General features: G+C 40.5%; 1 long non-coding RNA gene across 1 annotated transcript in view; it reads right to left on the bottom strand.

Annotated features, from left to right (window-relative positions):
* LOC122570729 overlaps window positions 1-26,461 on the bottom strand; it is a 79,197-nt gene that overhangs the window by 45,998 nt on the left and 6,738 nt on the right. Inside the window, exon 2 of the long non-coding RNA XR_006317895.1 lies at window positions 10-26,148. This is a non-coding gene — a long non-coding RNA (uncharacterized LOC122570729). The remainder of the gene's footprint in view (window positions 1-9; window positions 26,149-26,461) is intronic.

The raw sequence follows: 26,461 nt of genomic DNA, 5'->3' as shown, positions 1-26,461 counted from the left end.
ATTACTCACTTTCTCGCGCATCGTTCCTATATCTTCTATTGCCAGTGACTTTTACAATGAACAAATAAATCCACTAGAATATTATTCTTCGTAACGTCTCTTGTAAATCGCAACTTGTAAGCTACTAACCGGAGAAATGCAGAAAACTAGTCGAATGGGAAGAAGGAAACATCGATAAGCAAAGCTGTGGAGGAGCAGAGTTTAACACGATGTCGCGCGCGTTTCACGGTCAACGTGCGTGCGGCCCCTGCCAGTCTAGGCGTCGGGACGCCCGGCGCCACGTCTGTACGCCCCTGCACCCTCGGCACCCGCGGAGCCTCGTAAATTCAGGAGCGGATCGCGTCGCTGCCTCCCCCGTTTCTCTCGCCTTATCGGTGTTCAGGGATCGTCAGCGATATAATTTCGCAGTTCTTTCGTCTTTATTTTACTTTTTCGTCAACGCCGCTTCGATCGCACTCTGCTGATAGTCGGGTAACATCTCGCGGGATTATTCTCGCAGCTTTCTCGGGTCTTTGAACTTCGCTCTCGGCGTATTCTCATCTTCTCAATTAAAACGTCCTCTCTAGCGTCTATCTTCCTGGTTTTTCAAGATCGCGTGTCGAAATATTTCAAGTTTCCCCTGCTTTGATTCTTTCAAGTACAATTGTACTGTACGATGGTACGAAATAACCGACTGTTGCTTTTTAATCGAACGAAGAGAAACGAAGATGGTAAATTGCTTTAGTTTCGTTTTAAAAAGAAATAATAAACGCGCAATGTTAGTTTATTAAATTATGCACGAACATGATAATAGAAAGAGAACGAAATGGATCATAGCTGATTCAATAAAATAATATAAAACAGAAATTGTTAAAACAGAAAGAAACTTTTCGGGCAACCTAATATTATTACCATTAAATTATTTATCTTTCAAAAGAAACGCAGCCTAATGCGAAGCTTAATCACGTGCTCGTTATCGATCCAATTTTACTCGATCGAACGACTATTCAATCGGAAATCCTCGCTCCTCCACTTTCAACCACCAAAACATCTCCCCAGGTTCCCCTAAAGAGGAAAGCAATAACTTTGTCCAAGTACACAAAGATACCTAAAGTTGCCGAGGAATCGTCACTGTCTCCGCAAAAATTCTCGTTGAAGAGGCGACTCGTTTGAAAACAAAAGGGGCGAGCAACCAAGGGGGTTCACCGCGATGCGTTGGGGTCGCTCGATTTCCGTGCTCTCTCCGCCTTTGTCGCGCAGTGATTGAAAGATCGATAAAGTTTCGAGGGTTCCGCCGCGTTCTCCTTGCGATTTCGAACCCAGGAGATTACGAATCCTTAAGCCGTGTGTTCAACAAATGCGTGCTAATATCGGCGAGCGTTTGCGAGATATTCGACGAGCGTCGGCGGTTCGAAATTTCTGTCTTCCTCATTCGCAAAAGTTCTTTCTTCTGTTATCTCTTCGGTTCGGTTATTTTTCGGTACCACGTTATATTTTGGAATCTTTTTCAAAGCAATTTTTCAATCGCGCCATACGAGTATCGTGCAGTGAGATCGCGTTAAATCACAATAGCCGATAGCACCGAATCGAAGCGAATCGCGATAGTAGCGAATTGCGTCGAACGCCGATACGAAGGAATTGGATCAAATGTACCGAATGGTAATATCACCGAATCGACGAGTTTGGAATACCGCGTACATGGCAAAATTGTGTTTCGAGATATTCAGAATTGAAATTTTCTTTCGTTTATCGAATCGCGATATTTATGAAAATCGCATTTTTTACGTAGAATAAAATAAGATGGAGAAAGACGATTACTCTACATGCAATGAGAAACGACAAGGCTTTAGAAGAATGATTTTACGCGCGCTGTTTCCAAATATCGCGTTTCCTCGTTACGTTACAACGATTGTGTCACGTCGGAGACACAAGAAATCACGAAATTGACAGATCACCGGTGACAGTCTCGCGTCGCAGTTCGAACGTTTCACAAATAAGGTAAAGAATCGAACTTTACATATATTTGATAGTAAAATTTATCGTACGAACCGAACAGAGCGACAATTCAGAGCGTTTTAACAGAGAAGAGTACATCGTGGAAATTTTTCTACGAAACATTTTTTCCTATCATTCGTGTTTCCCGAGATATTCGATTACGTTTGGTACAATGACATTGTGCAATTATCCCGTGATGTCATACCACTTTTTTTTAATTTTCGTAGATAACGATGCGTGAACTACATATTGCGAGTCAGGACGATTCAGCGCAATTGGGTGCAATTTGGCGCGACTCGGTGCGATTTCGTGCGATTAGTTGCAATTGAGCGCAATTAGGTGCAATCCGGTGCAACTTAGCAATATTGCAATTCGATACAATTCATTGCAACTTGATGATATCGCGATTCGATGCAATTGAGCAGCTCGTCGGATCACGAGCGTTTCACGAGATATTCCCTTTCTTCCGATTATCGCATTCTTCTAATCTAAAGACTTTACTATACGTTGGTGTAAATTATCAACGTTGCAGTGCAATAATTCACTTAGGTTCGCGAGAAGATTAAACGTTCCTCGAGAAACGCTCCTTTTCTATTTAATATTCCCCAAACCGCGAAAGAAGATATTTGTAAAGAAGAAGATATTTGCCAATTTTTTCTTTTTCTTTTTATACCAACATAATTCCAAACTTTCTCAAATACTCTCGATCGTTTACGATTGTTTGCTATCCGTGTACGTATTAGGTTGTCGGAAAAGTTTCTTTCGTTTTATAACAGACGCACAATGTTTTTTTTATTTTATATTAGTTTATTGAACTATGCAGGAACGTAATAATAGAAATAGAACGAAATGGATCATACCGAATTCAATAAAATAATACAAAACAGAAATTGTTGTTCATCTATTATCACCTTATCGAACGAAAGAAACTTTCCGGACAACCTAATGCATATACACAAATGCATCTCCACCGAAGTAAATTCACATTGGCGAACCTTAACGGACGTTAGCAAACGTCGATGGATACGCGGCTTTATTTCGGCAGATGGAGGGGGGACATTTATTCCGTGGCCTCCCCTTTAGTTCGCCCTATGGTGCCTGCGGGGGGTCAACGAAAGAATCGGCTCGACAGCGTGAACGACGATGAAAATTTCAACCCTCGCCATCGCACGCGACGATATCACTTTTATTCCAAGTGTGTCGACGATAAATTAGCGTGTCCGATAGGGACGGAAGAAAGGGCGTGTGTGTTTGGAAACAGGAGTTTCAGGGGTAGAAAGTGGTGGAGATTGTTTTTGTAGGTTTTTGTGGGAGGGAATGAGTTTGCGAAAGGGTGTCGAGATGGTTGACGATCGAGGTGGGCGATTTCGGTTCTCTTACGTTTTCTATTCTACGATTTTCAAGTGTCCATGGAAAATGAGAAAAATTCTTTTAAGAAGAGAAGTTCTTTGTAGACTTCACTTTGTAAATTTTACATTCGTTTCACCATTACGAAATATATTCGCACGCACGATGTTCACAATTTCGTTCAATTTTCGCTTGGAAATTCAAAAATTCACAATGTAGATAAAAGTAGATGTAACTTTGCTTCGAGAAAAATTCCGATTTAATTGCGACAGCTCTATATTTGATATGTATCATTGACTGCTGTCTCTGTCATTAAATAATTATCGTCGATAATCTCCGTATCTAAAACATTTTTGCTGTCTTCGTCGTCGAATAAAAAGTAATAAACAATAACGAATGTGATAAAGAAACGAATAACGAAAGCAACGAGATATTAGATTGCCCGGAAAGTGACCTTTCGCAAACGTGTTTTTCACAACAGTGCACCTTCGTACAAACGTGAAGGCGAGTCTGTGAAATGTCGAAATGTGTTTATCTCAACAGAACAAACTGGACAAATGGACGGAACAAAATAATATAAAACAAACAACCCTGTGCGTCTATTATTTCCTCGTAAAACGGAAGAAACTTTCCGGACAACCTAATGCTAAAATGAAATGTCTTCGCGTGCCCCCAAGATATCGATCAACAAATCTTCCTGATCAAACATCTCGAAAATTAAAATTGCTCGATTTTCATTAAAAACGAAGACCTTCCAGCGCCGACTTAATTTCCTCCCGTACGATACTTCCGCTCTCTTTTTTCTTTTTTTGTTCCTTTCTTATCTTGTCCCGGCGCGACAAACTCTTCGAAGCGTGGAGAAACCCGAAAGGGATAAAAAACAGGTCTCGTATGTCAGCGGATTAACCGAAAGGTGGTTGTCAGACTGCGAACGAAGGGAGGCTAGTCTTGCAGGCGCCGTCTGGACTTTCACCCCCTCCGAAACACGAGCACGTACACGAGCGTGGTAAAAGGCGCGAAGCGGACGACGTTGTGCCGGTAAGCTCGATTTAAGCTCGCTCTGCTTGTACGAGCGTGTCACCCTCGCTGGAACACCGGTTGTAAATGGAAATCGAATGGAAATTAAGCTGGCAAGTCGCAACGGGTGTGTCTTCCCTTCTTCCCATTTGGTCATGTAGTTCGGTAAAATGGGGTACAAAATATTTTCTTGTTCTTTTCAGAGGCTAAAGGGAGAATTTTAGAAATTTAGAAAGCGAAAGTTTTTATCGTCTCACGTGTATCGGCGACGATACGCGTAAGCTTCAAATTACCGATAGATGTGTTTCTACTTTTGTACCTTTTGTAAATTTGATGTTGGTATTTCTGGAAAAATCGCCTTTCTATTTTCAGTCTCAATCTTCGAGGATAATAATATACACAAGTTGAGTAAAATAGTAGCAGAGATGCGAGGAAATTCTGCGAAACGGATAAAAACAGAGGTATACGCGTTGAAAAGAAAGAAAGCGGAGCGGAGCAAAGTCTTAACAACGTTAGGAAACTCCAATTCTACCGAAATAACTGTGCCATTGGTGAGAAAGAAACTTCTTGTTCAATCTGTTTATACCATGCGACTATATTTTGCCAATTTGAAAAACTTTCGATCTAATCACGGAGAAACAGTCTAAATCACGTATCCAGGAAGAGGTGGCATAAATAAAACTGTCGCATAAATCACGCGTGTTTCGAAAACACGTCTGCGAAGAGAGAACGAATTGATCCGGCAATATTTTCGTTGTCGCCGTGATCCGGCGAACTTGCACGCTTTTAGATTTATTTCGCGAGCCGTGATTCACTTGGCGCCGCCGAACGTTCCATTCTTATCTCATTTTCGTCACTTCCCTTCCTTTTATCCGTCCTTTTCCTGCCGCTTCGTTCGAATTCCTCTCGGTATCCAGGCCTCGCGAATCGTTATCGGCCGATGTCTCTTTCATCCGGACCAGAGGAGGCTGATAAATCGGTCGCAGAAACGAGAAACGCTGGCTGTTTGCGCTGCAAACCGATTCTTACGTGATCTGTCCGTTTATCGTACACGCGTAATGCGGGTAACGCGTGCGTAAACTTTTGAAACGGAAAAGCGATGGGTTACGTTGGTAAAGACGAACGTGGAACGGAAACGTTCGAAATAGAAACGACTTCTGTTGCAAATTAAAGAGGATTTTAAGAAGATAAAGCGGAAACGGATAGTAGACGAGCGAGCCTCTAATCCTCGATAACGTTAGAACCAGTTTGTCTTTCGACGTACAACTGGGATGGTGGGCAGCAGGAAGTTGCTGAAAGCTCGCCACGGTGCCGTTGTTTTTATTGGCGATCGACCGATAAACATTTACATCTACTGCCGAGGAAAACAGCCTGACGTCCCATTTGCCGAAATCCCAGAACACCAACTTCATCGTCTTCGTGTATATCGGAAGTTTGAAAAAAACCAAGTCAATTTAGAAAAGTACGAAGCCGATGCTTCGCTTTTATATTACGCTCTCTTCTCGTAGAAGAGAAAATAAGAGGAGCTGAATTTTATGGGTGGAATTCTTAGAAGAGGCGATTCGACGAAGAAAGTGTAGAAGAAATATCAAGGGAAGAGGAAAAATATTCTCGTATCGAAAAGATCGTCTGCGTGTTATACGTATTTTTTTGTTTTTAAATCTCCTACGATCGCGTAAATATTCGCGATATTTAGAAGATTTCTGGCCATGAGAAACGAAACTTTGTATCGAAGAGCGAAGGGTTGAAGAGTACGGTTGGTCCGACTAGGGGACCCTAGTCGGCTGTCATTTAATTGACAGCTCTTGTACGTTGAAATTTTTCGTAGCTAGGCTCCGTTATTTTCGGCGCATTCTACAAGTTGGCCTATTGGTTCATTGGCAACTGTCCAAATGGGATAAGCCCTGACGTATCCTACGTGAAAGCAATTTCATCCATGTGTACATTTCATGCTCGCACCGGCCACGCGGAATACGTATGTTACACCCTGTAAATTATACGGATATAATTCAAATTGTTACCAAATATCACGTCGGTCTCACCCCGTGTACGATGATAATTCAGTTGAAAGTTTGGAAAGTCGATGAAAAATATCCGACCAACGTTTCTTGCGTGTTCTCTCTCTTTTTAATTGTTTTCCTTTTGCCAAGTGATTCGATAAATACCAGCGTATAAAAATGTTGAAGTGTTCGAAAAGTAGGTAAACGATATGTACAGTGTTCCTTTCGATGATTATTTTTCCGAGAAACTTTTCGCTCTTTCCAGGAATAAATTCGTATACGTAGATTTTATTTGAATTTGTTGAAATTCTCAAAGTACTCGCATAATTAAAAGAATGTCAAGATTCGACGCTTTTTACCCGCTTCTAATCGATACACGAGATTGAACGTTGCCTTCGTGAGAAGAGTAGCTTCACGATCAACCAATCTGCTTGTTCTCTTTAATTTTCAATTTTAATTCGCTTTTAATTTTCAACCACAATCGTAATCCGCCGCTCCATTCCATTGTGTCTTTCTTCAAACTTCGATCTCGAATCTTTCGATCGTCGAACACGCTAAAAATTGTTCAAACTCGTACGAATGCGTGTAAATATACAGAGCGAGACACTTGACATTACCATCTCGATTTAGGTCGATGTTATTACGTTAATGGACTCGTATATTTCTCGCTATATCGCTCGATGCAACTTGTCATTGCTCGTAGCTTTTATCCTTTTCGCTGGAAATATTTCTTCGTTCGGAAATTAATCTCAGCTGCCTGGTCGATGAGAACAGTCCTCCAGGACAACAGACGATCCGTCGCATGGAAACTCAGCGAATTTCTTTTTCCCTTTTGAGCGTGAAGCGAAACGAAACAAAGTTTCAAACGGAGAAACGGCTGATCCTATTAATAGTGCCAGGGCTGGGAATAAAAAGGCAAGAGCGGCGTAGGTGGGCGTGAGAACGCGTGGGCGTTCGAAGGTCCTGCGACGTGTTGGAAACGCGACTGAACCACGACGGAGACGTTGAAATTCCCGCGTTTCGGAACGTTGTCGCGCCTCACGGTCAGCCAACCTTCTTTGGATCTTCTTTGCCTTGCGCGATCAACTTATCATGGATCCTTGACGAATCCTCGATGATCAACGATCTCGCCCGAGCGTGCACTTTTTGACTCGAGCTCCTCTTCGTAGTCCAAGCGTCTACTTACTTTACATAACGATCAAACCACGCCAACCAACGCGCGTGTCATGAAGATTTATGGCCGATTTATGTAATTCCATTGTTCGATAATTTTGGCATCGTCGAAGGAGAAATTGAGGAAGGTAAAGTCTGTTTTGCATAGAAGGATGGCGCATTGTTCCTTTCAAGGATCAATTTTGTTTCAGCAAGGTGGACACTGACTAGATGACATAGAGATGGAAATTTGGGAAATTGAGAAATTAGAATTTGGAATAAAACAGGAGACTTGTGGTTCGTAATTTTTCAGAGAAACGAACAGAGAGGCTTCGATATTAACATTAGGTTTACGAGACCCGTCAATTTGACGGATTTCAAACTTCGAAATGAAATATCGCAAAAACCATAGCATTAATTTTAACCACTTTGCGTCGTAAATTAATTATTTCATCCGAAGAATTTATACATACTTCTTCCTTCTTTTCCTAGGCTGTCTAATTTTTGAAATCTGTATGTAGTATACCTGTCTCTACGAAACCCGTCGAATTGACAAGCTAGCTGATTTCATTAAAAAATTCAGTGTATATTTGTAAAAAATATGCTCGATAAATATGATTACCCTATGCAGTTAATATTATTAATATCATTTGCGTGAGAATTTTTAAAACAAGTCTTTTTACTTATTAAGAATTTATTTAAACGTGAAGCCTAATATTGCTCGATTCGGACTTAATTTGGATAAATCGATTTTTTAAAGAAAAGGCGTATTTTCGTTTGCCCGTCGATTATAACGGGTGCTCGTAGAAATAGGTATATAAGGCACGCCCGTAAACGTAGTGTTAAAAATCATGGAATATTAAAATTGCCGAGTCGTGTACGTTCGCGTGTCGCAATTAGCGAAACGTTCTTTAAATAATACAACTTATACTCGCGCATACATTGTTAGTCGGAAAGTTGACGCAAGGACTAATTGATCGATTGCCAGGAATCTACGGATATTCAAAGAAACAGGTGGAAGATGATCAAAGAGAATAATGAATATCTATCAGGCTTACGATTTACGTCATAGCAGGGTATAGAGTCTTCGAGCGTACCTTAATCTTAATCACCATGAAGATATTTAAATACAATAGACGTTGCGTTTTATTTTCAAGCGCAACGAAAGCAACGTTAAAGAGTAATTTAAACATTTCCTTGGAATAACCACCGTTCGCAGCATACCTATAATTTTATCGATCAGCGAGGTGAAAAACGAGCTTTTATATCTTCTGGCCGCGGTATGTTGATACACGGTGTTTTATTCGATCTGGCAGGGGCGTACGCGAAATTTGGCAAGCGTCGTGGATATTTGCGTGCAACACGAAACAAAGATCGTCGTGTCCACAATGTAGTACGCGTGCGTGCAATAATTTTACAGAATCGCCGTGTATACGTTGTCTAGCGGCATAAAGATATAAATATATTAACGACGCTTGAAAGATCTCGAACGCGGCCACGTAAACGGATATAATGAAACTACGAGGAATTTAGCTATTTATTTGAGAGTTTAGAAGTTTCGGTAATTTAAAATTTGGAAATTTGAAGGACCGCGGACTCGAGAACGTTTCGACGTTTAAGAGTCTGGAAACTGGAGAATCGAGGAATTTAGAGATTCGAGCATTCGAGAGTTTTGGAATTCTCGCGAAAAGCAATCTCATCGCGTCTAAGAAACTAATAATCCCGCGACATACTACGAAACGAAACGGGCAATTTTCAAATTTTCAACGTCGCCGTTTACGCGTCAGATGTGATTCTTGTTTCTCCAATTTCCGCCACCAATCACGTAAAATATCATATTCGTAACCAATTCCACGAATTTCACAATTTAAACCGTCTGCAAACCTGCAGCCGGTACACGTTTAAACGCTAACTCAAACAGATTACCTTGCTACTAGTTCAAAGTCCGATATCTCCCTGTGGACCATTCTTATCGCGATATGGTTCTAGGTCCGCAGAGAAATCGAGCTTACGCGAATCTAATTCCACCCAGCGCAACGGCTGGTTGTGCACAGTGTGCACATGCAGCGACCACGTGCACCGCCTCGCCGCTAGCAGCCTGACCACCTGCGGCCCGAAGATCTTAGCCGCGAAAAGCGCGAATCGCGTTTCCAACCGAACCGGATCGCTTGCTCGGGTTCCAAAGAAAACAGACTACGGTCTGTGCCAACCAGAGACGTTGCGGATAGAGACCGCGAATAGAGAGAGATCTCCACGTTTAGATCTTCGAGTAACCTTCCCCTCGACTTTGCCTTTTCTACCTACAGCCTTTGCTTCCAAATTCTTTTTCCTCTTTTGTCGCCTTTGCTTTTTTACTGGCCTTGTTTTTCGCTCGACGTTACCTTGCGCTTCTTTCTTTTATCGATTTCACGTTTGCTTCAAAGACGGCGTCCGATCTTTTCTTCGCTTCTTCTTTCACTGTTTTCCTTTCCTTTTATCGATTTTGCGTTTGCTTCAAAGTCGACTTTCGCTCGTTTCTCCGTTTCTTTTTTCTTTCTTCGCTTGTCTTTACTCCGAACGTACGCCTTTGCCTTTTTTTGTACTCGTTCTACCTGTGCCTCGAAGTCGATTTTCGCGCGTTCCATGCTTTTCCTTCTTTTATTAGTCTTGCCTTTACCCCAAAATCGATCGGCGCTCTTTTTCACCGTTCCCTTTCTCGTTTATTCTCACGTTGGATTTTGCGCGGCTTCTCTCTGTGTATGTTTTCGTTCGATGCGAGTGTAACGTTGGTAGTTTGTCAGGGAATCGGCGCTGATTTTTTGGAATTGTTCTTGGCTCTTTTGTACTCTATTGGCAGCTCGCCTTTGATTCCATCGTCAGCCTGTTTGCTTACTTTGCATTGATTTACCGTGGACGTTGATGGGTTAATTACTTGCTGATTGCACGACCGTACGTAGTGTAGATCCGTTTGTTTACGCTTGAACGTGGTAAATAGCGCGAATCGGTTAGACCAGAGAATTTTAGCTGAACGAATAAACGAGAGAATTTTTACCAATTTATGCTCCACCAGACATATTACGCTCGACCGTTCTCTCGCTATTTTTTCAAAAACAATATTTCCATTCCATTATCCGAAACCCAATCCAATCGCGTGTCCCATCTATTCAATTTTTCCTGCGATAAACTCCCGGTATATTCGTTTTTCCTCAATTTTTCTCAAGCGTCGCTTCCAAAATAACTTAAAATCCTCCTTCTACCGATCCATCGTTCTACGAGCCGCGTTTAAAATCAACTTAATCCGATTCTTTTTCCACAAACCTCGATCGCCTCGTTTCATTTTCCAACGTCTCCCCTTCGTCATCCCCCTGTCCCGTACGAATACTCGCAAAATCCCACGTGGCTCCTCGTAAATCATAGCGCACTTTCGCGCATCGCGTTCTTCTTGCCGCATTAATAATTCATGCAATCGCTGGTGACTCGGTTGCCTCGATCGCGCAGTAAAATGTCAAAGTTAGCGGTGTAGTAGTGGCACAGCGGCGAAGGGAATCGAGAAACGCGTCCGAGGAACAGACGACGAGACTTTCGTCGGCGATTAGTCACGCGTTTGGCAGAGCGATATCGCGGACGAGAAAAGGCGGTCAACGATTTCACGCGGGGCTACTTGGCACCGTGCTCTGACCGCTTGGATCAACAGGAAGCGACCGACGGTACGTCGCGCTGACGTACCAGGGATTTCCTCTTGTCGTTCTGCAATGATGCGTTTAGACCGTTGCTCGTTCTTCCGTCCCTTGGAAAACGTTAAGGGGCTGTCCTGAATTTTAGAATCTTCTAAAACAGCGTTTTCTTGCGATTTTGTTTAGAAGGGAAAGAAAGAAATGAAGTTATTGAATTTTCAGGTATGGTTTTATATATATTTAACGAATGTAAAAAGTTTTTTTTTAAATAAAAAAGAAATTACAACAGATTTCTACGTCTATTTCATGGGCGTCTTGTCGTTGCAATCTTCGATCGGCGGGAAGGATTCACCTCGTAATTCTTGAATGAAAGAAAAGACCGAAAAAGGATTAAATTGTTACATATTTTTTTCTGGGTGAACTAAAAAAAGGCAGAAAAAATGTGAAATTAAAAATCTTGGCGGGTTTAAAAAAAAGTGTTTTTAAAAAAAGAAAAACTTTAAGGTGCTATGACAATTATTTAAATAAACTTTTTGACCAACTTTTTTAGTTCACCCAGAAGAAAAATATATATTAATTTAATCCTTTTTCGGTCTTTTATTTCAGTCAAGAATTACGAGGTGGATCCTTCCCACCGATCGAAGACTGCAGCGATAATTTCTTTTTTTTTATTTAAAAAAAAAATTTTTTTGCATTCGTTAAATATATATAAAACCATAGCTCAAAATTCAGCAACTTCATTTCTTTCTCTCCCTTCTAAGAAAAATCGCAAGAAAACGCTGTTTTGGAAGATTCTAATTCAGAACACTCCCTTAATCTCTTGGCGTATAATATTTCCCGACCTGATTAACCGGTGGAAAATGCACCATTTTATTTTCGGCGGAATTCTACCTTGGCTATGTAATATAATATATCTTTTATCATCTTACGTATTTGACACAACGAGATGCAAAATGCGATTTGGCAAGAAAGCAGATGTTTTTATATATACGGAAACGCGATCGCTTGCGAGTGCGAAACGAAAAAGATGGATAACTGTGGATATTTGGTGTATTTGCAACCACGCTAACTAGCGAATTGCGAGAATAAATCGCGAGATGTATGTATGGCGTGAGTGGAAAACCGATCGGAGGTAATTACAACCGTTGTAATCGTGCGTGATATTGTCGAGAGAAAATAGGTCACAGCTTGCGAAGGAAGAAGGGAAGAAGAATCTTTCATTTCCTGGACCAACCAATTGTCCTGACACAGTATCCTATTCGAATTTTTTTTAAGCAATTCGAGATAAATGAAACGAAAGCACATTGTATTTTATAGTAACTAATGGTAATTTCTAAAGCACGATATCACCTTGATTCTCCTCGTTTCCATTAATCTTATCAATAAGAATAATTATTTATTTATTTATTACGGTCTCTTCGGAATAGAAGTAGATTTTTTTTTATTTGGAAATAGTTTACAATCAATTCTCACTGAGAATTATAATTATTCTGGCGTGGTACTATAACGTGAATAATAAATGATCGTCGTATGTTCGATTCTAGCTGAATCTAATGTGAGGTGGATAAGGTCGGTGATAGTGCTGCTGCTGTATATGATTCTTATCTTCATCCGGGTTGGCTTCTTCTCATCTAGGAATCGTGGAGAGAAAATCGGACTACGAGTGCTGGGATTTGAACCACTGCTCTGCCGTCGTCCGGTCTAGGATAGGGTCTTTGCGTAGCAAACCATGGGACAGAAACCGTTGGAAAGTTGCTGTCGAGTGTCGCTACAGATGTTTAAATCTAATGTCTTTTTAGCCTGCGGATCTGATCCGTCGTGTCAAGTAATCGAGTAGCTAGTGGGCTTTGGTGATTGTTAATTTTTATGTTATATCTGTTACTGAATTTGGATATTTCTTCTTTAACTGTAGGTATCTCAAGGTCGCGATGTATCGTTTCGTTGGTAACATACCAAGGTGCGTCTATCAAGGATCTTAGAGCTTTTGGTTGGAATCGTTGAAGAATTTCTATGTTGGAATTACTAGCTGTTCCCCATAGTTGGATCCCATAGGTAGAAGTAGATTCGACATACAATTCTTTGCACTCGATCTTTGTCTCCGTACTTTCGCATTTACAACAATTTATGCATCAAACTAGTTTCTACTTAACCCAATCTTGTATCCAATTGATACAAATCAATTTAATCAATTTTCACGTCGCTTTGACCCTAACTTTGTTATCGTCGTTCGTTTCGTTGAATTTAAAAAATTAATGAAAACCGATCAAAGTTGAAGCGCAGAAAACACGCGGTTCGTGAAAGATTCTACGTCGCAAGATCACAGTGGAAAGGAAAGGTTTCGTCCGATTCTGGGCAGGAATTTCGGTCGTTAAGTTTAATTGGCCGCCGCGGCGAATAAATTTTCACGCGTAAAGACCCTCGATAACGTCGACGATTGTGCAATCGTCGTAATTCATTCGCAGTTGCTTTCTCACTTCTCTTTTTCTCTCTCGGCGGAAGATCGTTTGTTGAGCGACGTGGAGACGACTGGTGAAAATCTTCGCACACGAGTTTCGCGACCAAGGGAACTGTTTGTCGCGCGATTACGAAACTTGCTGCCTTGGAGAACCCGAATTATTTGAGAATGTCACCCACCGGAGAATAAAGCGTTGTTAGATCTCACTATGCAAATTAAGTTACGCGTAGAATACAAATTATAAGCGACGTCAACGAATTTTTCTTTTTTATTTGGAAGTAGTTTACAATCAATTCTCATTGAGAATTACAAGTAAATTATTCTGGCGTGGTACTATAACGTGAATAATAAATTATTATCGTATGTTTGGTTCTAGCTGAATCTAACGTTTAAATCTGAGCCTTCGGATCTTATCCATCGTGTCAATTAATCGAGTAACTAATGGGTTTTGGTGATTGTTAATTCTTATGTTATATCTGTTACTGAATTTGGATATTTCTTCTTTAACTATGCGCATCTCGAGGTCGCGATGTATTGTTTCGTTGGTAACATACGAAGGTGCATCTTCTAAGGATCTTAAAATTTTTGATTGGAATCGTTGAAGAATTCCTATGTTGGAATTACCCGCTGTTCCCCATAGTTGGATCCCATAGATCCAAACAGGCTTTAATGTGGCTTTATATATTTTTTGTTTATCTGGAAGAATTTTACAATCAATTCTCATTGAGCATTATAAGTAAATTATTCTGGCGTGGTACTGTAACGTGAATAATAAATTATTATCGTATGTTTGGTTCTAGCTGAATCTAACGTTTAAATCTGAGCCTTCGGATCTTATCCATCGTGTCAATTAATCGAGTAACTAATAGGTTTTGGTAATTGTTAATTCTTATGTTATATCTGTTACTGAATTTGGATATTTCTTCTTCAACTGTGGGTATCTCAAGATCGCGACGTATTGTTTCGTTGGTAACATACGAAGGTGCATCTTCTAAGGATCTTACAATTTTTAATTGGAATCGTTAAAGAATTTCTATATTGCAATCACTCGCTGTTCCCCATAGTTGGATCCCATAGGTGCAGACAGGTTTTAATATGGTTTTATGTAGCATTATTTTACTCTGCACGCTTATGTTGGAACGTCTGCCAATGAGCCAGTAGAATTTAGAAATTTTGTAATTTTAATTCAAGTTGCTTGATATCAACGAATGATATAAAATATATTTTATATCGATTTTACTATAAAACTTAACGAGTAAGAGCGGCAACTCAAAAGTTAGATATAAATCATAAATTATTAAAGGTGTTACATACGAGAGCCGTGACAGCGACAGCCGCGAGGAGTATTCTAAAAAAAGGCTTCCGGTTGCGCAATCGCGTTTACCGACATGATAATTTTCTTCCATAGAAATACGTCGGCGCAATTACTCTTAATAATCGAGTTTCACGAGCGAAATGAATCTTCTTTGTTTTTTTATCCAACGACTCGAGCGAAACCTCGATTATTCGGACTAATTGCCGGATACGAACTAAGCTAAAATAATCAGTTTTTTCCTCCCCAACTATCTACGATTACGTATAAAAAGTTTCTACAAAAAAACACGGCCAGATGTTCTTTAGCGACCGTTGTTGCGTCATATTACGTCAGTTATTCTCATTTCGTTTCTACGATTCCCCATTTTGTTTCCATTTTTTTTTCCTTCCCTTTTATTTTCATTTTCCTCGTTCGGTTCTCACCGTGGATCCATTTACGTGAATAATTTTTCATCGTTCGCGAGCCATTTCCAATTCTCGTAACACTTATGGCGTTACACGAAATTATGAGAACGAGTGTTTTATTGTCGCCACCCACGCGTCGATATGTTTTCACGGAACCGCTTTCACCGTTTATTCTTCCGCAACCCAAATAAATAACGAGCCTTGATAGCGATATTGAAATCGTCTTGTTGTCAGTGCTGGAAATTTACATTTCCTCCATTGACAATCTTTTACTTAAATACATTTGTACGACGTCGGACGCGATCGTTAAAACTTGGCGAGTTCAATTAGGTCACCGTGAAAGTAAGAACGTACGAAACGTTTGTAGCCTCGCTACGCGATATCGAATATTTGTACAGAGAAAGAAATAAAAATAAAGTATCCTTCTATCTTTCACTCTCTCATTTGCGACTTATTACACGCGTTTTTACTTCACGCGCTTTTATTCTCCAACGATTCAAAATATCTAAATCGTCCGTGGCCTTTTCATCAAAGTGAAACGGATGCGAATTTTACAACCCTTGAAATTACCGCGCCGACAATTACGCAAACATATTTTATCCGAGTAATTGGGCAATTCGAGCAAGCGATATTCGGATGATCGAGATCCGACGACGGCCGGCACCGCCTCTTCGGATCTACGCTTGTTAAGATTAACGACTGGTCGACGAACAGTCCGTGGAAAACGAGAGAGAACCGGCGAGAAAGACGTTCTCTTCTCGAAGGGGCACGCACCAGCTTCGATACTCGTAAATTTTTTACGACGACACGACGCAACCGATTCGCAAACACCAGGAAAAAATAGATTCATGTAGCGTGTCGCTTGAATTATTGTTTCCAGAACTACTTACATGAGTTTACCAAACTATTCCAACACTTGTACACGTGTTTTATGAATATCCGTACTTTTTTTATACTAATACAACTACCAATAAAATACGATACGTATCAATTTACAATAATAGCAATAGAAGTGGCGGTACGTATAGTTTATTGCTTCCTCTTTACATCTAATTCACGCTCTCACACGACTCTATAGAAAAGAATTACGTCTTACAAGTATCAATCGTTACGTCGTACGTCGTACAAAGAACGTATATATACGTCACGTGGAGGAATTATAATAATTTGTAACGATGTATCGCGCGTAGCATTATATACGAAAGATTTTGAAAGTTCATCAGCACTGTGTCACGAGACTATCGTGAAACGATTAATCGACGAATTACTGAACGGAGGAAAGTAACGAGCTACGAAGTTAGAGTTTGCTCGCGACGAATCCGTGGGCCTCGCGAAACTTGGCCCATGGCCAAACACCACCGGCTCCTCTCTACGTCCGCTGGACCAGTTTCTTTATCCGGCCGCCGGTTACACCGCGAGCAGATTTCGAAACGACCGGTTCTCCTTCCACGAAAACGGCGCTGGCTTTCGGGGCGACGAAAATAAAGCGGCACCCGCGATATCCTTGCAAACTTTACGATCCTGGACCCTGTGCAGACATTGGCTCGACTCGGTCTTTCGCTTGCCATTTTATATTCGCCTTACGACGTGTATATCGTTTTATTTAAACCTAGAAACGTATCCAACTCGACAAAAAAAAAAAAAAAAGCAAAAGCCTCTAACTGATAATAACAAAAATTTCCAACTAATAAATCCACAAAATAAATAAAGGAAGAGAGCCTCCGAACCTCTAAACTATACGCAGAAGATCTCGGAAATAGAGAAGTCTGGGTAAATAAAATTGTCAAGTTCTCTCGTTTAATCTCAAGCTATCGAAATACGTGGCGTCTAATCCTCTAATCGCCGTCGATAGAACCTCGACGCCAAACATCGTCCAACGACTGCGAACGTTCTCAACATCCTCTTTGGGGACGAGAGGTTTCGGTCTGATTAGCGACACACCCAGAACCGAGTAAAGAAGAAGTCGGAGGCGGTCTAGAGGAGGCTGTCGAAGCTCGACGAGGCAGCTATTTGACCCCGAGAAGTCGCCCGTTACATATACATATAATGCCTCACACAAGCGCTCAACGTATTCTGGATCCTTCCGCGAGGCTAACTATCGGCGCAAGAACGAAGGGACGAAAGAATACCGAATACTTTCCGGTTCAGCCTCCACGTGGATCTGGTACGCGAGTTCTTGCGACGCCTCGTGGAGAAACCTTTCGTGGAATTAACCCGGAAACTTTACCGATCCACGTTCTTCCAACTGAATTAATTAGATTTGTATTACGAAAATAAATGGGATAGGTGGTGGAAATACGACTTGTAATAATATTAATGAATTACTTGTAATAATTATTTTAGTAATCGGTAAAATATGACGAAAATATAACGAAAGAAGTTGGTGCAAGTCTTCGTTTATGAGATACAACGAACGTTGTAAACGTTGCATATTGAAGATGTTGAAATACCGGGGTTCGGAATAGAACGAGTTTTTCAACAAATTCGGCAAACACCGGAAACTATCGAAAGCGTAAGTGAAGTGAAGCCACGATAACGCGTCTACGGACTCGCCTTGAAATTCCAGATCGTTTGGAAAATTTTCTAGAAGGTAATTATTAGGTTTGTCCGAAAAGTTTCTTTCGTTCGATAAGGCGATAACAGACGAACGACAATTTCTGTTTTATATTATTTTATTGAGTTAAATACGATCCATTTCCTTCTATTTCTGTCATTGCGTTTGTACATAATTCGATAATACAAAACGAAAAACATTTTGCGTCTATTATTTCCGTCTAAAACGAAAGAAACATTTCGAACGACTTAATAAATGTGAGGAAATCAAGACAGAAAATTCGTTATATCTGATAATCGAAGGCGAATAGAAGGAATCTTTTCATTGGTTTTGCGTGTCATTTCATTAGATATCATTCGGTGCAATCAGCAACAGAAACCGAGTGCCACGTATTTCGCATAATAGATAAAACTTGAGTATATAAAACTGGTATTAGATCAATTAATCTTCACTGATATTACTTTCACTATCTGTCCGTTTATTTTTGTCCCTGGCTGTAAAACAAAGAGTTGCTAGTTCACGTAATCTTAATCAGGGAATACATAAATTCTCGTTGAAAAACTGAGCGAGGGAAAAACACGAAACACCGTAATTAATTCGATAACTGGGAATTCTCTGTAAGAATAAATTGAATGCAGAGTTCCTGATCCGCGTGATCTTAATCGAAGAATATATAAAACCTTGTTGAAGAACCGAGGAGAGAAAAAACGCGGAACATCGTAATTATTTCTACAATTGGAGAATCTCTCGAAGAAAATACGTGGAATCTAAAATTCCTGGTCCGCGTGATCTTAATCGAAAGAATATAGAGATTCTCACTGAAAAACCGAGATGGGAAAAGCACGAAACATCGTTTGGTATTACGATAACTGGGAAATGTCTGGAACAGTAGCGTTACGTTGACTCTAAGCTTCCTGATTCGCGTAAAATCCTCGATCGATTTTAATCAACGAATATGTAAATGTTAAATTGCATTGAAGTCGTTAAACAAGGTCGTCAAACTTGCCTGTAATTGCCAATGCCTGATCGATCGCAAGAAACTTTAACAGGAAAAAATATGTGCACGTAAATAAATCGTCGTTGAAAAACTGAGAAGAAAAAACACGAAACGTCATACATAATTGTTTCGATATGTAGGAAATTTCTCGAAGAACAGTACTATGTTGAATACAAAGTTCCTGGTTCTCGTATTCTTTAACGAATTATCTTGAAATAAATTCTCGCGAAGGAGCTGTGAAAAAGAGGAAAAACGACGAAACGTAACGATTTCGATAAGCGAGAGGGTTGTTGCGGAGTGACGTATTGTGCGGACCTGGATCCGAGTTACGTAAGTGACAACCGGTGGATCTGCTTTTTGCTGCGAGCTGGAGGAAGCGGAGGATGATGGGCTCGGGGTTTTGCAAGAGTTTGTTTAGAGAAGGACGAGATTTTTTGGAGAGCGAGGATTTAAGAAAGGAGGACAAGGTTAGGAGACACGGCTTGGACCGTTTGTTTGAACATTATACGAACGTGAAAATAAAGATTCGTGTTGAAAGTGTGCAACCTCAAGGTGAAAAATTACAAAACATAGAGATCGTTCGAGAAGCACTGTTTTAAGATATTTTAAACTAAATTCTGTGCAATTTCGATATACTGATTGTACGTAAAACGTGCTAAAGACTTCGATAAGCATCTTGGAATGTTTTTCAGAATTTTTAAAGATCTCGAAAAGTTTTAAAGAAAAAAACAAAAAGAATAGACACGTGTACGCGAACGATACAGCTTTGTTACGAAGAGTACGAAAATCTATTCGCCCGCGAAACGTCAAACGTGAAAATTCCGTAAAAAATGAAACACGCAATTTCTCATTTTCTTCCTCTTTAATCCTCGATTAATTTCTTCCTCAAAAACGAGAATGAAATAAGATAAGAAAAACGTGACAGGGCTTTCCGGTTGATTCGACATAATGTATACAAGGTGAGTCAATAAGACGTACTATCTAAAATGGCTGGTTATCTATTGAATTTATTTAAAAAAAACGTGTTAAATGAATTACGTTGCATTTCGCTGCGGCTTATCGGACGAACGCAATTTTAGCTTCTAATATCTTACTTTTCTGACGTACCAAGGTGACATTGAATATACTAAATGGCGCGGTGTATCTTTCATAAGATCAGTCGATGCTACTGGACATTCTCTACAAAAAAAGTATTAACCTATTTATACCGAGAAGCCATTAATTTAGCTGATGATTTTAATCTTAGCCTGTCAAATTGAACGTATGGAGGTCAAAGACAACGCAAACGCAAGAATACCGTCTCGCGTCTCTCCTTATCTTTCGTGAGTTAAATTCGACGAATTATTAAATTAAATTATCCTAATAACTCTAAATTAATGACATTTCTGTATAAACAGATTAATATTTTTTTCACAGAATGTCCACAGCTGGATCGACTAAAATATACTCTGTGTTACCAAAAATATACTGTGCCGTTTAAAAAACTCCAAGTGACCTTGATACCTCAGAAAATACAAAATAGAAACTAAAATCGCTACTACAGTTACCTTGAACGGTACTTCGCGTATCCATTCGGCCTGTACGAATATATATAAATATATATGTAAGAATTATTATTAATTATTATTAAAAACCTGCTGAATCACGACACGTGGAATATCAAACCGCGAGATAATCGGTTCTTGAACCTTGATCGCGACCACGTCACGCTATGGAAAGCCGTTAGATATCTGGATCGTTTCTCGGAGACCGGCAGGAGCCATCGTGCAACCTTGATCGCGTATCGCCATTCAGAGAACGGTCTACTAGAATTCGCCGTTCGATTCCGGATCGCCATGCGGCACGTTTTCTTCGGCCTTGAACATCAGACGTCCGTCAGACCCGGAGGAAACCAAGTGGTCGAGCACTCGGGGTATCGAACAAAGTCGAGAAAGGGAACGATATTATACCCAAGTCACGTTCTACCTTCGTGTCTGGCTGCTTTCCACGTATATCGTTTCGCGCACGTCGCCTCGTCCACGAGGAAGAAAAAGAAAGGTTGAGCTGTGCGCCGACGAAGAAGACACGGCCGCATCTTCGTATCGGCGAAGAAGATTCGTTTATTTCAAAACGCTGATCGGGAAGTAATTTTATCGGATTTTACAACTTTTCGTAATACGAAACCTTCGACGAGAGAATATGGCTGCACGCTTGGCAGCGACAGTGGCATCGCTATATAGTCTAAAACATTTGAAATTTGCTTTTATCGAGCAGAAGACCTACGTTATGTTCCTATTTTTATCGCGTGAAACGGTATATTTATAATTCCATGAGTTTCGCGTCAGACGGCAAACTGATTACGTATTTACGCCGCTATCAATTTCGCGTTAGTTTCGCAACACTGGCTCATCTTCCGTTGTTTTGTCACGCTACAAGCGAAACATCGTACCGCTTTCGCGAACAGTGTCGTATTCTGCGTTAAGTCAGCCTTACGCTCGAAACCGTTGAAACCAGACGCCAACATCTCTTTGTCAATTTTTGAGAAGCCTCTCCTTCTCGAAAATGTACATTTTTTTAAGTTGCACCGCTATCGATGCCAAACAGCGATCTGTCTTACGCTTAAACTTCGCATACAGATGCGACGCTCGTTCCATCGGTGTCGAAACAAAGTTTTACAGACGACAGAAACGCTTCTTCTTCTTCGTAGTGCTAAACCTTACTAGCCAACGCGACGCTGTATAGCGACGATAATCGATCATCCGGAGACCTTGTAAACCAACTCACCAATCGGATATCCCAAATAAGTACGTTTCTAGATCGTCACATAGTTACAAAGTCGACAATTTAGTGGATCCTTAATCCGCTAGACAACAAGACTAAAGCAAACAGACCTTAGCAAACACGCTCCACCCACCAACTCAAACACAATTTGACGAACGTCGAGCGTTTCCAAGAAGAAAAAAGCAACACGTAGAAATATTAATTAAATTCGTCGCGGAGCATCGTCGAAAAGCACAACCCCTCGTCGGAATACTTCGCGAGAGTTGATGGAAGAGAGGCGAGACAAAGAATAAGACGAGGAAGGGTACGAAGAAGAAGGCGTTTTCCACGTTGTGTCCTTTGTTCCCTGTTGCTCGCGCCAGCACAACACGGTGCATCGACGTGCAAACTGCGCAGCGAGCTAATCTCGGGGAAAAGATAAGAGAATCGCGGGGGCGTGAGGCGGACGGGTTAAAGGCAGGGAAGGAGAATCGAGGGAGGCAGAGGAGACGGAAGAGGCGGAGCACGTGGCTCGATGGCTAGGTCAAACGCGCACAATGCCCGAAACCGAGAGGCGACAGTCGAGCCAGCGTGGAAAATACATTGGGTAATTCCGAACTGACAAACGTGCCACTGCGACGCGCGTGCACACGTGCTAGAATCAGCGTGTTCTCTTCTCTTCTCTTCTCTTCTCTTTTCTTCTCTTCTCTTCCCATCTGTTTCGTTCTTTCGCGAACCCCAACGTTGTCACGTAGCTGTAATATTTTGTTCTATCGAGCTTTGGTTGAGAACTCACAGGAGAAATTGAAATATTTGTCGGAGCGTTTGATGTGCTTCAAAGCTACGCTACTGTACGTTAGATATCCGAACACACGCTGATTATTATTGAAAATGTAGAAAACGTATTGTAGCCTAAATGGAAGTATTTAATCTAATCTAGCGTCTGACTTTATCTTAGGAAACTACGTATTGATGAAGTTGGTATAGCGTTGATCGATATAAACGAGATTGATAATAATTGCAGGTGAATGAAGATTAGTCTACAGGAACGTGTGATTTCACAGACTTTTAGTATGTCCGTTTAACGCTCGGATCTTACAGCGATCGAAGTATGCGCTTCTAGCTACATTCCAAAAATTTATACAAATCTATCTTATGAAATGCAAATTATTCGTTACAAATGTACATGAAATTTTTCAGTGACGAAGGTACACGTATTCCCTGTTTCAGTTTACATTTAACAGAGCATTTGATCTTAGTTAGGGCAAGAAGTGAAGGAAAAATATTCTTCTATTCCAACGCTGGAAGATTTATAGTATTTTATTGAATTATGCATGATGCATTTTGTAGTAATAGAACGAAATAGATCGTACGTTATTCGGTAAAATAAATATAAAACGAAAGATGTTACGCGTCTGTTATTTCCTTATCAAACGTAAGCAACTACCTAATGTCGATCTTTCTTTTGCATCTCCTTAACTTGAAACTCATTCAACGACTTACTGTTTCAAACTCGTTTTGGTAGAATTCTCCGTTTGAAATAATTAAAAAAAAAAAAGAAAAAAGAGGAACGAGTCTAAATCGATGGAATAAAAAACGCAAAACGCCGTAAGAATGGTATGCAATTAATAACAAGAGAGATGAATTTTTCACGCCATCGAAGGTATTTGTAGATTCTCTTTGACTCTTATCCTCACGCGATTATTAATTTTTAACGATCAAGATAAAAACGTGGAGACGTTTATACGCATTTTTGAAGAGTAGTTGAGTTATGCGGCGTGTAAAACGAGGAGCCATGGAAATCCCTTCCATACGCGTTCCCATGGGTGGTCTCACGTAATCCCTTTACCACGTAGAAATGGTTGTTACACGAAATCCCACAGTTCAAGAAACTACCGCTATCGGTCGGGGATTTTCTAGGAAAGTGCTGGCTTCTGTGTTAAACGACCGCTGGTATTCCACGTTATCGAAGCGGCCATTTATCGCCTTGGCCGGCGCGATAAGTTTCTTGCGTTTTCCTTCCTTTCAAAAAACTCTACTACTTTGCTTTTACCGTTCTTGGTCGCTAGAAAAATCTCCCTACGAGGATCGTGTTACGTACTGCTATTACGTTTGCCGCGTTTATAGGAAATTTACGCTACTTCGAATAAGATAAAATAACACGGAGATACCGATAGAGTAATAAAGATTAAGATAAAGATGGAGAAGATATTTATTCTTAATTGACGTAATAATAATTCGGAAATATACGAGTTGTAAAATTAGGACGCTGGATGAGTACAAAAATTAGAATAATTACTTCGATGCATGTGTTTTCATACTTTCGAAACGGATTTCTTTCCCAACAATGAATATAACAACGCAGAATTGTGCAAGAAGGCCGTGACACAATCGAATAATAAAATAACGATGAAATAAATATGACAAAAAATCGGCAAACGTATTCATAATTAAATAAAGCAATTTGGTTTCATTTCGAGTACAATAAACGAATATTAGCTTAGAAAAATTTACCAAATGTCCAGCTGGACAAATTGTAAAGTACAAATTAAATAATAAAAAAAAGATAAAGATATTCCTCCCTAACTCGAAACAATGCACCGCAATACAACGTATCGGAAACATCTTTCATCCCCGATGGGAACTCCGTTTCTCTCCAGTTCTCCGAACGACTTCATTCGCGATCAGGAACGTCAGATCGGAACGATCGAACTGCGTTTCGACTGGAAACTTTCGAGGTGAGTCGAATGTTCCGACGGAACGAGCTGATCGTCGGATAAGAGAACGAGTATACACAGCGTTCGAGGGTCGTTCGCAGCATTGTGCGCAGCAATGGAGGACTTTGCAGTTAAAACGTGCAAATAAACAGCGGGAGTGGCTCGAATTAAGCACGACTCCCGCAGCGGACGTGAAGGGAAAGGGAGCAAAAAGGCAGGTCGGAAAGAGAAAAAAAGAGAAACGCGAGAGGGAGGCGCGCGAGAGGGCAACAGAAACAAGAAGAACAGTGCCAGATACCCGGGCAGAAAGGGAAGACAGACGAGTGACACAAGGTGGTTGTGTGCTTGCTTTTCCCTAGCGATGGCGCCGGTACCCTCGTGACTGCTTTTAAATCTGCCAATTGCTGTTTTCGCATACTAATTTCAAATTAGAGTTTTAAATCGACATGAAATTTTCATACAAGAACGCTGTTATCTTTAAATCCGATTCGACTTTCAATTTCAATTTCAAACGTCTTTTGCAGAATTGTAACATCGATGTACATTTAACGCGAGATGATAGTATTAAGCTAACCATCCTGAGTAAACTACAGGATGTAACAGAACACATGGGATGTTTGTACATTTAAAAACAAGGAAAAAGGTTCATATAGACATACACGTTGCGGCTGTCTTCGTGTATGAGATAGAACTTATTTTCTGTTTTGACCTTGCCTACTAAATTACCTACTTTTTTAATTAATTACCTACTAGAAAATGTTCAAAATTTGTCTTTTTTTTTATTATTATTGAACTTGTACTTTAGAATTTGTCCAGCTGGACATTCGTTAAATTTTTCTAGCTTAATTGCTAAATAACATGTGGATGGCTACCCTCAGCAGGATACCATCTTCGAGTTTGTCTATTTTATTTAATGATGTTATTCTCTATTATTAAATGATGTGGAATTTCAAGGCAAGTCTGCAGACTTGTTATCATGGATCCGGTTACACTCTGAATAGTCGCTGGTATTTCCTGAATTTGTTGCAAAGCCTGTTCTATTCCGAACCTCGGAACGTTTCAACATTTTCCATAGACGTTGCATTTAACAACGTTCGTTATATCTCGCACCAACGACCACAGACAGAGCATACGTTTATACGATAAAGTTAGAAAAATTTACCACATGTCCAACTGGATAAATTGTAAAGTACAAATTGAATAAAAAAAAGAATCCTTTCTTCTCCATTGTTTTTAGGTCAGCTGCTGACACGGTGCCACGTGTTCTGTCGTACCATGTACAATAGAGAAAAATACGGCTGACTAAAGATCACACAGTGGTGCTCATCAAGATTTTCAGAGTTTCCATTTAGTCGGTAAGTCATTTAATCCTTTCGAAAGCATCTGGCGACTTTGTCCGATTCTTGCAACAACGAGTGGTCGATGAAAGGTCGTCTCGTTGTCGGTTAAACGTACGCGATTCGGCGTCCTGGATTGATCGAGGATCGGGCAAGAATCAACGCCATCGCTACTTCGCTACTGCATCCCCAAGATAAACTGAAAACAAAGCGGCGTGGGATAACGCTAATATAACGAACGAGAGGGCAGCAACACGAAAGAGAGGACAACGAACTTGCCCCGTAATACTTGCTGCGCATATAATCGAGCGATTCTGGGTTAAGCACGACAGAAGCTACTGCGTAGAATGTCACGTGCGTATTTATTGCGGAGAAATTGCCAGCAAGCCTTAGCCGCCATTTAAATGGCCAACACCTTTCGCAACGATAAGCCACGCGACTTCTTGCGAATCTCTGTTATTCCTCGAAGGGTGGCTTTCGGTTCAATCTGAAGATATTTTATCGGCATTTATTTCTTGGACTTCGACACCGTTCGAATTATATTTGAACGACGTACGAGTAAGCGAGGAAGGGAGGGGGGAGGGGGTAACGAGGCCGAAGAATTCATTTTCGCGTTACTGAAAACGACTAAACGATCACGTTTCTACGGGATTAGATAAGTTTCTCGGAATACATAGATAATATTTGCGAGGTATAAAAACGATTAGTTTTAAAAAGAAGTCTTCCGTGCGGATAACCGTGTTTTCTACTGTTCGGCATGATGTCGTGTTTATGAACAGAGATCGTATTAGACGGTTCAA

This window comes from Bombus pyrosoma, linkage group LG9, assembly GCF_014825855.1.
Source record: "Bombus pyrosoma isolate SC7728 linkage group LG9, ASM1482585v1, whole genome shotgun sequence".
Taxonomy (NCBI): domain Eukaryota; kingdom Metazoa; phylum Arthropoda; class Insecta; order Hymenoptera; family Apidae; genus Bombus; species Bombus pyrosoma.
The sequence above is the reverse complement of the archived record's forward strand: the minus strand, read 5'-3'. Positions and strand labels throughout refer to the sequence as shown.